Source organism: Dendrobates tinctorius, unplaced genomic scaffold, assembly GCF_039654945.1.
Source record: "Dendrobates tinctorius isolate UK_male_01 unplaced genomic scaffold, ASM3965494v1 ptg000220l, whole genome shotgun sequence".
Lineage (NCBI taxonomy): Eukaryota > Metazoa > Chordata > Amphibia > Anura > Dendrobatidae > Dendrobates > Dendrobates tinctorius.
In genome coordinates, this window is record NW_027361887.1 from 243,002 (window position 1) to 257,193 (window position 14,192).

The 14,192-nt window shown below is 45.9% G+C and overlaps 1 long non-coding RNA gene across 1 annotated transcript in view; it reads left to right on the forward strand.

Annotated features, from left to right (window-relative positions):
- The window catches only part of LOC141058929 (uncharacterized), a 266,551-nt gene that overhangs the window by 192,569 nt on the left and 59,790 nt on the right, over window positions 1-14,192 (forward strand). Inside the window, exon 6 of the long non-coding RNA XR_012222352.1 lies at window positions 8,097-8,264. This is a non-coding gene — a long non-coding RNA (uncharacterized lncRNA). The remainder of the gene's footprint in view (window positions 1-8,096; window positions 8,265-14,192) is intronic.

Consider the following 14,192-nt stretch of genomic DNA (forward strand, 5'->3'; position numbering starts at 1 on the left):
TTAAAGGAATGTCCAGAAGGGCACCAGCAGGAGTGGAGCCTACGGTTAAATTCGACTCCACCTGGGAAACCTCAACCATGCCAGCTACAGAACAGATGCACACATTGCAAGCTTAATTCCGTTAATGAACGAGACTCCGTCATGCCCCGCGGTCCGAGTCCGGCTTACTAGAGGGACACGTGAGGCTCTGGCACATGAGATTGGCCAATAACTGGTGTGTCATGCCCTTACATGTCCGTGGCTGCATGTGCGCTACACTGAAAAGGCCAGCGTTTGTCGCTTACAGGTGCAGATAACCCGCTGAACAACGTTAGTGATGGGGATCACTGATTACAATTATTACCCGCGAACGATGATTTCCCAGTAAGTGCAGGTCAACCGCAGTTCCGGAATTAGGCCTAACCGTCATTCCTGAAAAAATTAAAAACTTATGTGTGCAAACCACAGGTGCTGTAGCTTGCTTAACAGCTCGCCAGCCGTTCTCACGCCCAGTATGGATTACACGTGATTGCACAAAGGTGAGAAAGGGTACCGTATCCCCAGATAACATGTATGGATAGCGTACACATTCAAAATATATGTCTATACATCAGGAGGCAGGCTCAGACGGTGTTAGGCCCAGTATGGATTGCACGTGATTGCACAAAGGTTAGAAAGGGTACCGTATCCCCGGATAACATGTATGGATAGCGTACACATTCAAAATATATGTCTATACATCAGGAGGCAGGCTCTCCGGAGCTAGAGCCCGGACAGCAGGACAGGGCATAGCTACATCTTAACCATCATCTTTCAGTTCAATCAATTTGTAGTGGCAGTCCCAGTGAAGGATTTGACAGACCAGACTACACAGCGGAGGAGCAGGGAGAGGTAAACATTGCAATTGCTGGGGCCCTGCCCAAGCAAGGGGGGCATACTCGTGGGCGTCGTTACTGGCCCTGGGCCCCTCATAGTATGGCGGTGTGTCTGACGGCGGGTGTGCACCACCACCGTCAGAGACACTTGATTGCACTATGAGGGACCCTGTGCCAGTGCCCGCGCCCAAGAGTCGGCCCACCCACCTGTCCAGGGCAACGGCACTTGCACGGTTTCAGGTGCTAGGTGGTGACCCCGGCCATTGGGGGGGGCAGCCCAGTTAGGGAGGTTTACAAAGTGGCATATGTTGATGTGGGACATTCAGCTGCTGCAAAAGGCGAAATAGATCAAGTTCGCGGAATAGGAGGATAACCAAAGCAAGCCATTTTTCTGGCAACCTATGTGTCATCAAGGGAAGGTGGGACAAAATCCTTGGAAACCCATGCATGGTTCATTTTAATGAAGGTTAGATCATCCACATTTTGGGTTGACAGACGGGTCCTTTTTTCTGTCAGGATTGATCCAGCTGCACTGAAGACTCTTTCCGATAGCACACTTGCAGCTGGGCAAGCGAGCTCCTGTAAGGCATATTGTGCCAATTCAGGCCAGGTGTCCAGTTTAGCGGCCCAATAGTCAAAGGGGAATGACCTGTGTGGGAGAACATCGATATGGGAGGAAAAGTAGTTTGTAACCATAGTTGACAACTGCTGTCTCCTGTCACTTTCCATCGATGCAGTATTACCAGTTGTGTGAGTGGTACTTGAAAAATCAGTCCACAACATTGTCATGAAACCCCTGTCTCCAACGCCACTTCTGCTGTGTGCACCACGAACACCTCTGCCAAGCTGCCCCCGGCCCGTACGGCTTGTGTGAGAAACATCACCGCTGCTGTGTGCTGGGAATGCCTCAAGCAACCGATTTACCAGAGTTGCTTGTTTATTAGCCAATATTAGGTCAAGGTTCTCCTGTGGCATGATGTTTTGTAATTTGCCTTTATAGCGTGGATCCAGGATGCTGGCCAACCAGTAGTCGTCATCGTTCATCATTTTGGCAATGCGGGGGTCCCTTTTTAGGATCTGCAAGGCATAATCTGACATGTGGGCCAATGTTCCCGGTGTCAATGATGCACTGCGAGTGCTGGTTGGAGGAGCACTTTCTGGCAAATCCACATCCCTCCAGTCACGCACAAACCCTGTACCAGACCTTACCACGCCAACATTTTCACTTGCCCCACGAGATGCATCCTCCTCCCCTAAGTAATCATCCCCATCATCATCCTCCTCCTCCTCTTCTTCCTCCACCTCGTCCAGGAGAGGTCCCTGAGCAGACAATGGCTGAATGTCATCAAGGATTCCCTCCTCGTCAAGTCAACATTGGGTGCAGACGCCTGCTCCTTAAGGTGCGTCAAAGTTTGCATGAGCAGACGCATAAGTGGGATGCTCATGCTTAGGATGGCGTCGTCTGCGCTTACCAGCCATGTGCATTCCTCAAAACACTGAAGGACTTTACAGAGGTCTTTTAGCTTCGACCACTGCACACCTGTCAACTCCATGTCTGCTCTCAAAGTGCCTGGCCGTGTATCCTCCCACAATTGCATTATGACCTGCCTCTGCTCGCACAGCCGCTCAACCATGTGCAGGGTGGAGTTCCACCTTGTTGCAATGTCGATAATGAGGCGGTGGTTGGGAAGGTGGAGCAATCACTGCAGCTTCTGCATACGAATGGAGTGTACAGGCGACCGGCGGATGTGCGCGCACAGTCTTCGCACCTTCTGGAGCAGGGCTGTTAACTCCGGATAATTATTGAGGAAGCACTGCACCCCCAGGTTCAAGGTGTGAGCCAAGCAAGGTATGTGGCTGAGTATTGAAAGGGCTATGGCTGCCACAAAATTACGGCCGTTATCACTAACTACCTTGCCTGCCTCAAGATGTACACTGCCCAGCCATGACTCAGTTTGTCGCTGGAAGTACTCGGCGAGCACCTCGGCGGTGTGTCTGTCGCCCAAACACATCATCTGTAACACAGCCTGCTGACGCTTTCCACTAGCTGCTCGATAGGGGGACACCTCGTGTGCAACAGTGGCAGCTGCAGATGGAGTGCTCGTACGACTGCGCTTTGTGGACGAGCTTTCGCTTCTGGAGGAGGAGGAGGATCGAACGCCTACAGCCAACTGTTTCCTATACCGTGGGCTAGGCAGCACTGTCCCACCACCGCTGTCCCCTGTGGACCCTGCATCCACCACATTAACCCAGTGCGCAGTGATGGACACGTAACGGCCCTGGCCATGCCGACTGGACCATGCATCAGTTGTGAGGTGCACCTTGCCACTCACTGACTGCTTGAGTGCATGGACAATGCGGTCTTTCACATGATGGTGGAGGGCTGGGATGGCTTTGCGAGAGAAGAAGTGGTGACTGGGTAGGTCATAGCGTGGTACTGCATAGGCCATGAGTTCGCGGAAAGCTGCGCTTTCCACCAACCGATAGGGCATCATCTCAAATGAGATTAGTTTGGCAATGTGGGCGTTCAAACCCAGTGTACGCGGATGAGAGACTGAGTACTTTCTTGACCTACTCATAGTGTCTGGGAGGGTGAGCTGGACTTGAGAGCTGCATATGGTGGAAGTAGCGGTGGACAGGGCGGACTGAGAGAGGGTTGATGATGGTGATGGAGTTGGTGTTCTTTCTGATGGCCTAGATTCAGTCTTTCGTTGATATAACAGTGGGATTCCCTGACTGCTGTGGCCTTGCAACAACACCTCAACATTTGCTGCTGTGCTAACCGGTGGGCTTACAGTGGGGGAAACAATGTAGCATTGCTGACTACCTTCTTTGTGATCAGTTGCACATGTGGTACTTGAGGTTTGGTGTTGTGTCCACGCTTGCAAGTGCATGGTGGTTGAATGTCTAAGCATGCAACTGGTATTCAAATTTTTCAGATTTTTCACTCGGCTAAAGGTCTTTGCGCACTTCTTACAGATAACCTTGGCCTGATCATGAGGATTTTGTTCAAAAAAGTGCCACACTGCACTCTTCCTACTTTGGCAGACATTTTGCGGCCTAGCACGCTGTGATATTTTGACCCTCTGGACAAGCTGTCCAGCAACTCTTTTGATTTTTGGAACCTGTCTTTGGAGTGCTCCGTGCCTGCCAGATAACAGCTGTTGCGATGTCGATGTCTGCTGTGGATGCTCCTCATCTGAGCTATTGGAAGCAGCACCCTCTTCCCCCAATGGATGCCAATCTGGGTCAACAACTGGATCATCCATCACCTCCTCTTCAATGTCATGTGCACCTTCCTCTGTGTCACCGTGTATGGTGGTATAGTGTGCGGGAAGGGGCACCTGAGTCTCATCAGGGTCAGAATCTGGCTCTGTACACTGCGAGGACAATGTAGTGCTCTGAGTGAATGTACCAGCAGAATCATCTATCAGTGGCTGTGCATCAGGGCACTCGATGTCAGATTCATCTTGGCCTGGGTAATTCACCATTTCACTTGATAATCCAGGCATGGTATGTGAAAACAGCTCCATGGAGTAATCAGTAGTATGGCCTGCGTCATCCTTCAATCTTGGTTGGGGTGAAGGACACAAGGAAATTTGTGGTTCATGAACATGAGCCTCCAATGACGACTCAGTACTTTTATTTTTTACAACTTCAGAAGAGTAGGCGATAGAGCTGGAGGCTGAGTCAGCAATGTAAGCCAAAACTTTTTCCTGAAGCTCTGGCTTTAAAAGCGGTTTGCCAACTCCTAGAAAAGTAAGCCTTCGAGGCCTTGTGGAGCCAGACGATGACACAGGCTCAACACCTCCTGCATTCGGTCCTATTTTGCTTTTGCCACTACCATCAGATCCACCACCAACACCATCATTACCAGCTGCCAACCCCTGCCCAATTCCACAGCCTCTTCCACCAGCCTTCCTCATTTTTGGTAGAAATGTAGACAAAATCCAACAAACTATATAGTAATGTAAAACAAGGTACAAGGTGTCTATAGGACAGGGGAGATTTTGAATTTCTGCACACATTTGTGGACACTGTACACTTTTGGATTGTGTGAGGCCCACTGAATATCACAGCGCTATGTCACAGGCTCGATGGCACAGGTGTGAAAAAAGTGACTACAGGATAAGGGAGATTTTGAATTTCTGCACACACTTGTGGACACTGGACACTTATGGATTGTGTGAGGCCCACTGAATATCACAGCGCTATGTCACAGGCTCGATGGCACAGGTGTGAAAAAAGTGACTACAGGATAAGGGAGATTTTGAATTTCTGCACACACTAGTGGACACTGGACACTTTTGGATTGTGTGAGGCCCACTGAATATCACAGCGCTATGTCACAGGCAGAAATTGGCTAGTGTATCACAAACTACAAGGTGTATATAGAATTGGGCAGAATAGGAATCTCCCTAGAGTCTGTAAGAACGGAACAAGTCCTCCACTTATCCTTCCAGAGTGACACACAGATAGCTTCACTGTGGCCGTGATAACAGCCGTTACACGGTACTGAGAGGAGCGTGCACATACATGGCTGTCCGGTGTACGTAAAATTGTCAAGGTCCGTGTTTTTTAAGTATACGGACTGACACACGCTGTCTCTCTATAGTTCTGAATGTGATCACACAGCAAATATATTTAACTGTTTGAAAGCTAGACAAAACTAGAAGGTGCAGGTCTGTAAGAACGGAACATGTCCTCAACTTATTCTTACAGAGTGACACACAGATAGCTTCACTGTGGCCGTGATAACAGCCGTTACACGGTACTGAGAGGAGCGTGCACGTACACGGCTGTCCGGTGTACGTAAAATTGTCAAACTCCGTGTTTTTTAAGTATACGGACTGACACACGCTGTCTCTCTATAGTTTTGAATGTGATCAAACAGCAAATATATTTAACTGTTTGAAAGCTAGACAAAACTAGAAGGTGCAGGTCTGTAAGAACGGAACATGTCCTCGACTTATTCTTACAGAGTGACACACAGATAGCTTCACTGTGGCTGTGATAACAGCCGTTACACGGTACTGTGTGAGGAGTGTGCACCGCTGTATGGTGTGAAAAAATGCACACTCAGTACCTCAGCAGGACAAAAAAAAAATTGGGATTGCTTTTAAAAAAGCAGTTTGCAGAGCAGTGGGTAAACAGCAATGCAGCCGTCAGGAAGCCTTAGAAGGCAGCCTAACAACCAACACCGCTGATCCAGCAAAATATAGCCTCCCCTTGCACTGCACACACAGTGACTGGTGTGTTGTACAGGCAAAATCGCTAGCAGCAGAAGCAGTTTTTGGTGTCTTCTTCACTGCCTAACGCTCTCCCTACAGAATCAGCAGCAGCTCTCCCTCTTCTGAGATCAGCATGAGAAACATGGCGGTCGGCGTGCACGCCCTTTTATACCCCCTGTGACGCCCACCAAAGCAAGCCAATCACTTGCATGCCCTTCTGAAAGATGGTGGTGACCCCTGCCTATGTCATCACGTTGCCCACAGTGTCCGTGGATCCTGATTGGCTGAAAAAGTGCGCAAAACAAACTTTTGAAACGCGACTTTGGCGCGTAAGTCGCCGACCTCGTGGCCGACCTCATCCTAGGGTCGGGTTTCGTTTCATGAAACCCGATTTTGCTAAAAGTCGGCGACTTTTGAAATTTTTCGATCCGTTTCGCTCAACTCTAATTTTGGCTTTCCATCATTTTTTCATGCTGGATCCGTTTTTTTCTCATAGACTTGTATTAGTGACAGATTGTGACGGATGGCCACACGTTTCATCTGTCGTCCAACGGATCCGTCAGAAAATCTCTGTCCGTCGGCCAGAGACAACGGACAGATGAACATTTTTTGTGTACGTCGAAAAGTCGGATAGCGACGGATTCCATCTTTTAAAACTGAGCATGCCCGGAATCATTTTTCTTCCTTTATTTTAACCCCTGCGGCTGCTTTTTCTATTCTGGCACAAAATCCTTCTCTCTCTCTCTCGCTCCAGAATTCTGTTTCTTTAATTCCTACAGCAAGGCTGCTACAACGGATCAGTCATAAAAACAGATCCAGTGCATCAGTTTTTTGCAATATACGCAGGATCCGTCCACTTGACGGATCTGAACACTTTGACGGATTGTGACTGATTGCAAAAGACTGGAGTGTGAAAGGGGCCTTAAGAAGCGAGATGTGGATGAGAAAAGGCGGTGGATCCGTTGCCAACCGTCAATTGACGGAATCTGCCATCGGATCCTCCTTTTTATACTGAGCATGCCCGAATGAATGTCCTTTCATGATATTTAACCCCAAATCCCATTCTGTGGCAGCCAAATCTCTCTCTCTCGTGAAACAGGCCTTACTTTAAATTTCATGCACTAGCGTCTAAAGCGGATCCGTACAAAAAACGGATCCAGTTGCATCCGTTTGCCACAAAACGGAAACGGATCCGTTTTTGCACACTGGCGGATTTTGACTAACGCCAGAAAACTGAAGTGTGAAACAGGCCTAAGAGAAAGAAAAGACTCAATCAGAGAAGAGGTCACCTATAAGGTACCAGGATGTACATTTTTAGCTATTGGTACTGACTGCGTCTCATCAGTACTATGGTTCCTGTATAGTCCACAGTCTGATAAAGACTGATAACTCCCAGCATCTCCTTACCATTGTTAAGGACATACTGGGAGTTGTAGGTTCATGAGATACAAATGTATATGGGCCTGACTTAGAAGGATTCAGCTCATCAGTTATTAATCACACGATGTCATAGACCTAATGGAAAAGGGAAGAATTAGCTGGGTAGAAATGCAAAATGGGCGCCTTTGGCTTCATCTGCCTTGGGCACCCAAAATACTTTGTTTCGGCCCTGGTAACGGATAAAGCAAAATCCTACATGACCTATCAGTGTTCTACGATTTGGGTTGAGGACACTTATTGTATGTGGGCTGGTGAATTTTGTGTGCCAGGGCTGCTTTTTAGTCCCAACTCGGCCCTGAATCCCCTCGTGTATCTGAATGGGAGGAAGAGTGTGAACTTGTGCTAATTGTGCAGTCACACTTTGTCATCTTTGCTCCGTCCTGTCTTCCAGCGCAGGGTTAAATTGCTCTGACTTCATATCTGGCTTCATGGCTTGATCATAGATGCTGGATCCTGATCCCCAACAAAATCTCACCAACCGAAGATTGTGAAAGAAACACACAAAACACTTTTATTGGATGTTAAATTGACCGAATTTTATTCCAAATCTCATCATTATTATTTCTTTCAGTGTCTGAAATTTAGAATCAGCCAATTACTATGAAAGAGACACTGAAAATGGCAGAACCCCCGACTCACGAAGAATCGTCCTTCAGCACTCAGGAGAGGAAAAACCCCCTGTGGTGGAAACCTCTAGGGAACCATGGCTGCAGGACTGCCCTTCCCTTGGGCTTAGAAGGTTAGTGCCAACATGTAACAGCAAATTGTACCTGAATTTGTACATTGTGTCATATTTGTTTTGGAGAAGCCTAATGCGACCTCTCCAGGCCGTACACATAAAGTGAAGGCGGCGAGTACCGGACGTGAGGGAGATCTGGCTGCAACATCTGTCACCCCATTGATCTGGCTGGCTAGGCGCTATGGCTGATCTGGCTGGCTAGGCGCTATGGCTGATCTGGCTGGCTAGGCGCTATGGCTGATCTGGCTGGCTAGGCGGTGTCCCCTTCCTCCCATTGTGGAGTGATGAAGCTCCAGGTCTCCAGACACATCAAGTATGGCTTCCGTCTACGGCTGAATGACTTATGGTTCTGGAATCTTCTCCTGCATCATAGATGCATGTGTTTATGACATCAGCGCAGTTGCCATAGTTATCACAGGTGTTTTATACTGTGGTTTCATTGGCTAGAAAGTCCCTCTCAGTGTTCCAAAGAATTAACCCTTGAATGACTGGTATTGTGCCTTTCTCCAGAAGCCTGTAAAATAAACTTGTCACTAGACAGGACCATTATCATTATTATATTTTAAAGTTGCCCCAACCAAAGTCTAATAAGTGAGCGCATCTAGAGTTGATGTGTAACAAGCGCAATCATTCCATTAAGCCCTACTAAATGCATAAATGCACAATATGAGAACAGAGCAGTCTCATAGAAAATTAATGATACCAAGGTAAATGCAGTTAGATATGGGATGCTATATAGGGGCTCATACTGTATATAGGAGCTATATGGGGACTCACACTGTATATAGGAGGCAATATGGTGGCAAACAATGTATTCAGGAGGCTATATGTGAGTGCTCATACTGTATATAGGAGGCTATATGGGGACTCACACTGTATATAGGAGGCAAACACTGTATTCAAGAGGCTATATGTGGGCTCATACTGTATATAGGAAGCAATTTGCAGGCTCATACTGTTTATAGGAAGCGATGTGCAGGCTCATACTGTACATAGGAGGTTATATGTGGATGCTCATACTGTATAGCTATATGCGGCCTCATACTGTATATATGAAGTGAAGTACAGGCTCATACTGTATATAGGAGGCACAAACTGTATTCAGGAGGCTATATGTGGGTGATCATACTGTATATACTGTAGGAGGCTATGTGGGCTCATTGTATATATGAAGCAATGTGCAGGCTCATACTGTATATAGGAGACTATATGCGGCCTCATACTGTATACAGGAGGCTATGTGGGCTCATACTGTATATAGGAGGCTATATGCAGCCTCATACTGTATATAGAAAGTGATGTACAGGCTCATACTGTATATAAGAGGCTATGTGCAGGCTCATACTGTATATAGAAAGCAATGTGCAGGCTCATACTGTATATAGGAGGTAAACACTGCATTCAGGAGGCTATATGTGGGTGCTCATACTGTATATAGGAGGCTATATGCGGCCTCATACTGTATATAGGAAGCGAAGTACAGGCTCATACTGTATATAGGAGGCTATATGCAGCATCATACTGTATACAGGAGGCTATATGTGGGTGCTCATACTGTATATAGGAGGCTATATGTGGCCTCATACTGTATATAGGAATCGATGTGCAGGCTCATACTGTATATAGAAGGCTATATGGGGACTCACACTGTATATAGGAGGCAAATACTGTATTCAGGAGGCTTTATGTGGGCTCATACTGTATATAGGAAGCGATTTGCAGGCTCATACTGTTTTTAGGAAGCGATGTGCAGGCTCATGCTGTTTAGGAAGCGATGTGCAGGCTCATACTGTACATAGGAGGCTATGTGGATGCTCATACTGTATATAGGAGGCTATATGCGGCCTCATACTGTATATAGGAAGTGATATACAGGCTCATACTGTATATAGGAGGCTATTTGCAGGCTCATACTTTATATAGGAAGCAATGTGCAGGCTCATACTGTATATAGGAGGTAAACACTGCATTCAGGATGCTATATGTGGGTGCTCATACTGTATATAAGAGGCTATATGCGGCCTCATACTGTATATAGGAAGCGAAGTACAGGCTCATACTGTATATAGGAGGCTATATGCGGCCTCATACTGTATATAGGAGGCTATATGCAGCATCATACTGTATACAGGAGGCTATATGTGGGTGCTCATACTGTATATAGAAGGCTATATGTGGCCTCATACTGTATATAGGAAGCGATGTGCAGGCTCATACTGTATATAGAAGGCTATATGGGGACTCGCACTGTATATAGGAGGCAAATACTGTATTCAGGAGGCTATATGTGGGCTCATACTGTTTATAGGAAGCGATGTGCAGGCTCATACTGTTTATAGGAAGCGATTTGCAGGCTCATACTGTACATAGGAGGCTATGTGGATGCTCATACTGTTTATAGGAAGCAATGCGCAGGCTCATACTGTACAAAGGAGGCTATATGTGGGTGCTCATACTGTATATAGGAGGCTATATGCGGCCTCATACTGTATAGAGGAAATGATGTACAGGCTCATACTGTTTATAGGATTCTATGTGCAGGCTCATACTGTATATAGGAAGCAATGTGCAGGCTCATGCTGTATATAGGAGGCAAAAACTGTATTCAGGAGGCTATATGTGGGTGCTCATACTGTATATAGGAGTCTATATGCGGCCTCATACTGTATATAGGAAGCGATGTGCAGGCTCATACCGTACATAGGAGGCTATATGTGGCGTCATACTGTATATAGGAAGCGATGTGCAGCCTCATACTGTATATAGGAGGCTATGTGGGCTCATATTGTATATAGGAAGTAATGTGCAGGCTCATACTGTATATAGGAGACTATATGCGGCCTCATACTGTATATAGAAGGCTATATGCGGCCTCATACTGTATACAGGAGGCTATGTGGGCTCATACTGTATATAGGAGGCAATATGCAGCCTCATACTGTATATAGGAAGCGATGTACAGGCTCATACTGTATATAGTATAAAGTGCAAATATATCCCAAATACTGGAAAAAATTCTTCAAAGGCTCAACTCACTGGAAATATAATAGCAAAAAAAATATCATAAATGAGCTATTAAGCATCACAAGAGATCAAAATTGGAGTTTTTCAAGCTAAATAATTTATCTAGAATAATTAACAGAGCATAAATGCTAAATGCAAGTTACATCAGACATAAACACAATATAATTAAACCAGCACCTTATCATTTTCACTTTTAACAGCCAATCAGAGCGATTGTAGACATGTGGGGGTGAAGCCACCCCACCTGTGGAGAAGTACAAAGCCCCCTGTGTGTGTGGGTCGGGTGGGGTCACTGAAAGGTCAGTCACCCAACCCACAGGAGGGCAATTAATTCATGACGCCACATAGGCGTCACTGGTCAGATTGGCACAGCTTTTCATGATGCCTATGTGGAGTCATTGGTCGGGAAGGGGTTAAAGGAGCATACACGCCTTTGCACAGTGGGGGTATTAATATTTTCTATGGGACACTAATTTTTGGGGGAGGGAGTAAACATAGTAATGGCACAGTTTTTTTAAATATTGGGGTCAGTATCCTATGCCTCAGGTAAGCAGAGTGGGGAGTTTTTGTAGGTTGGGAATAAATGAGACATCAGTAGAAATGTGAGATGTCAAATGTGTTTTTGTTGTAATCTGTGCAGATGAGTTGTGGCTGGAGAAGTGGTAATGGAGGTCTGGGCCTGATGAAAAAGACAGGAAAAGTGAGCGACCCAAATCAGAAAGATTGTCAGCTGTAAGGTTCTATATATAACTACTGTACTCACGTGTATGTTCTGTGGGACTAGTATCTACCAATATACGATAACAGTAAGATGGTAATATTGCTCTTTTTAGTAGACTATTTTTTTATTTAGTGACCGCTAAATTTGTTTCAGTCTATGTAGTAGTAGGTGTATGGTGGTGTCATTGGTCTCTGTATAGTGTTTTGTTATGTAAAGGTAATGGTTATATTATATTATGTATTTGCTGAGTAGTGGTGATGGTGGTGGACATTGAGTAGTTTTATTGTTTTGGTCTTTTATAGTAGTAATTTTGATAATATTGGTCTTTGCATTGTATGTTTTTGGTTAGCAACAGTGGTATACTGTACTTATATATCTATAGATGCTCTTTAGATGATTATAGGGGGTCAGATGGGTAGACATGCACTTTGAGGCATGGACCCCTGAACTTTTAGTACCCTAGCAATGTCCCTGCTGTAATGTGTGTTTACTTGTCAGTGTTTCTAGAGATATATGTATGTTTGTCAGTAAGCTCAGTTATGGTACCATATCTAAGCAGTAAGCTTGGTTCTGGTTCTGTATTGATGTAGTAATCTAGATTCTTGTACCATATGCATGCCGTAAGCTTGGTTCTGTTCCCATATCTGTGAAGTAGACATATTAAGCTTGGTTCTGCTCCCTTATCTCTGTAGTAAGATCGGTTATGCTCCCATAGCACTGTAGTAAGCTCGGTTCTGCTCCCATGTCTCTCTCGTAAGGTTGGTTCTGCTCCCTTATCTACGTAGTAAGGCTCGTTTCACACTAGCGTTTGATCGCGCAGCGCATCGTGCACACGCGCAATGTCCCCCTATCTTTAACATGGTGATCGCAGGGTCTTGCGAATGTACGCGCTCTTCAGCGTTTAGCGTGCGCTGCGCATTTTACAGGTGTGCGCCCAGACGCGACGTACGCTACATGTTGCATTTTTTTTTCCGGCGGCATCGTTAAAAAAATCGCGCTCGCACGTGTGCGCCCAAAAATAGCATTACAGTCTATGTGGTTGCTGATGAGCGCTTGGCACCGCGCACGTCAGCGCCTTGTGCGCACATGCGATTTGAGTAAACAATGTCTAGACACTTGTCTAGAACTCCCCCTAAACAAGCAACATTGTTTTGGAGGAGTGTACATAAAAGAATGTGTCTTCAGGGTCAGACAATTACTCTACATAATGCCTTGCAGAGACCAGACAAGCATTCTACAAGAGCCTTCTACCTGTGGATTCAAGCTTCAGGAGCCAAAATGTGAGTATTCTTAAAAATAATGTCTGTGTGTCCTGTACAATTTATTATGTACTAATGTATTTTTTGTTTTCTTTTCAGCATGTCTTCTTCCGGATCGGTCTATTCGCCATCTCGGCAAGAACTGGCCCAAGCTGCCTCTAGAAATGTGTTTTAATTTTTTCTTTCTTTACAGACATCGGACACGGGAAGTGAAAATGGAGTGCGAGAGCGGTCTGTGCGGGAGCAGTCGGAGCGGTCTGAGCGGGAGCCGTCTGAGGATTCTGAGCGGGAGCAGCATAGTCAAGTCGTGGCGAGGAGACCCAATGTGAGTGTATATATATATATATTTTTTTTCTGTCTTTCTTTCTCTTGCTTCTTTTCTGTTTCTTTTTGTATCTTTTCCAAACTTCAAAAACATTCTATATTTTTTTTTCTAGGTTCCACAGCGGGATGACGAAGAAGTCTACACAGACAATGAGCACCTCATCCGCCTCGTTGAGGAGCGCATCCCATTGTGGGACAGCCGTGACCAGCAGTACAAAGACACAGTGGTGACCCGGCAGCTCTGGAATGAGGTGGCCGCAGTGATGGATGGCTTGGACAGCGCCTCTGCAGCTTCAAAAAGGGTGTTCAGTAAGTATAAAGATGCTCTGTGATATAGCATTTATTTTTGGACCTGATGGTGCTGATGTGTTTTTTGCAAGATATATTCTTGCATTAAACACACCAATGCCTGGTGGAAAACTGTGATTGATTTGTGTCTTGAACTGCTGCATTGTTTTGTGGACCTGACGGTGGTGGTGTTTTTTTTGGCAAGATATATTCTTGCATGAAAACCACCAAAGCCTTGTTGAGAACTTTGATTGATTTGTGTCTTCAACTGCTGCATTGTTTTGTGGACCTGACGGTAGTGGTGTATTTTTG